Consider the following 2,031-nt stretch of genomic DNA (forward strand, 5'->3'; position numbering starts at 1 on the left):
GAGCTAACTGGATTTCTTCTCTGAGACCACCCCTGAACTGGTATATCATGCTCTTCTCGTCAGGGACATCTTGCTTAGCAAAACGGGCGAGCTTCTGAAACATCTTGTTGTACTCGTAAACAGACATAGAGCCTTGCTTCAGGTTGCGGAATTCCTCACGCTTGCTTTCAACCACACTCTGAGGAATATGATGAGCTTTGAAGTCTTGACAGAATTCATCCCAGGTAATCACACGGCCTCCTCTGGAATCTTTGTACTGCTAAAACCATTCTGCAGCTTGGTCTTTGAGTTGGAAGGAAGCGAACTTCACAAAGTCCTCAGGCCTGACGTTACTACACTCGAAATGCTTGCATATGTCCACGAGCCAATCATCAGCGTCTGTTGCCTCAACACAATTGCTGAAGGTCTTTGGCTGGTTAGCAAGGAACTGGTTGAGTGTAGCAAACTGATTCTGATTGTTTCCATGACCCTGGTTCCCTTGGTTGCGCTCTTGAAGAAGTTGCATGATCAGCTGCGTGTTTGCATTGGTAGCGGCCATCACAGCTTGCCATGCCTCCGGAGGTGGAGGTGGTGGTGGCGGATCAGGATTCGGAGTCGTGCGCATTGGAGGAGCCATCCTGAAGAGGTTGACATCTGTTAGCACATTGACAGACAAATTATTGAAGCTGAATCAAATGGGTTGAAATTGCAACATAAAGTCTTCACATCCGAACAAAATGAACGAATGCATTCCAATCGAAATGGTCACATATCCATAAATTGAGAAGCAACTTAGAATTGAGCTAGAAGAAAAACAACAAGGTACGGAACAAGAACGAATACTCGGTAAGGATCACCCAATCTCAAACCAAATATCCGTGGAAGAAGAACTAGAGCTACAAGAATTCCCACCTATGAAACTCCCGAACCTTTCCGGTTATGCAATCAGGTGTTGGGGATACAGGGGAAGCATAATATCTCACCCAAATCTAGCAAATTCTACATCCAGCTGTATCCATCCTTCAACACATAACCGAGAAAAACTTCGGAAATCATTTACCTCAATCTTCGAAAAGCATCCATTATACGAGTTATGGCAATACTCCCGAACTCCCGCCCCAGTACTGGGTGGCGTCGAGGTTATCTCACCAACAACTGCATCAAAGAGATTTTCGATGTTGGCGAAACTCAGGTATTCCAGAATCTCAACGATAAAATTGTGACGACAACACCTCGGAGCTCAACTCCCCGGGACACTGCCACAACCCCTAAATGATAGGAGGCACCAAGAACAATGTTCTCGTCACAAATCGGTCGGAACGATTCCAAGATACCCGCGTGATCCTAAATTTTTTTAGTGAAATTTGAGAAGAGAAGAGTCAAAACTCTACGTCAGGATGCCTCACCAGAGCGATGAAGGGACTGGGGAGTAAAATGAATTCCTAAACTCTCCGATATACATAATCCTAAATGACTCAAAACATTTTTCTAGACTCAACAATGCCAACGATTCGACCAAGCAGGGGGCTCCTAAGGTCGGGGAAGGCTCTGATACCAACTTGAAACGCACTCGATGCGGCTATATCTCCTACATGTCGAAGCACGACTTAGAGGCATAACCGCATTGAAAGCACTGTCGCAAGTAAGGTAATCTTCACAACAACCCATGTAAATAGATAATAGGGGAAAAGGTACATAGTTGGCTTACACTCGCCACGTCACACAAATACATGAATAACATTACAACCATCCAATACACTCATGGTCCGACTATGGTACCAAAGTAAAGATCAACCCCCACATGCGACAAAGTCCCCGATCGCCCCAACTGGGCACCACTACTGATCCTCTGGGAAAGACACATAGTAACGACGAGAGTCTTCATCGAACTCCCGCTTGAGCTCAAGCGCCTCGTCTGGAGCGGTATCACCGGTCCCTGCATCTGGTTTTGGAAGTAATCTGTGAGTCACGGGGACTCAGCAATCTCGCACCCTCGCGATCAAGACTATTTAAGCTTATAGGTAAAGGCAAGGTAATATGTGGAGCTGCAGC

This window comes from Triticum urartu, chromosome 2A, assembly GCF_056163025.1.
Source record: "Triticum urartu cultivar PI428250 chromosome 2A, HENAU_Tu73, whole genome shotgun sequence".
NCBI classification, from domain to species: domain Eukaryota; kingdom Viridiplantae; phylum Streptophyta; class Magnoliopsida; order Poales; family Poaceae; genus Triticum; species Triticum urartu.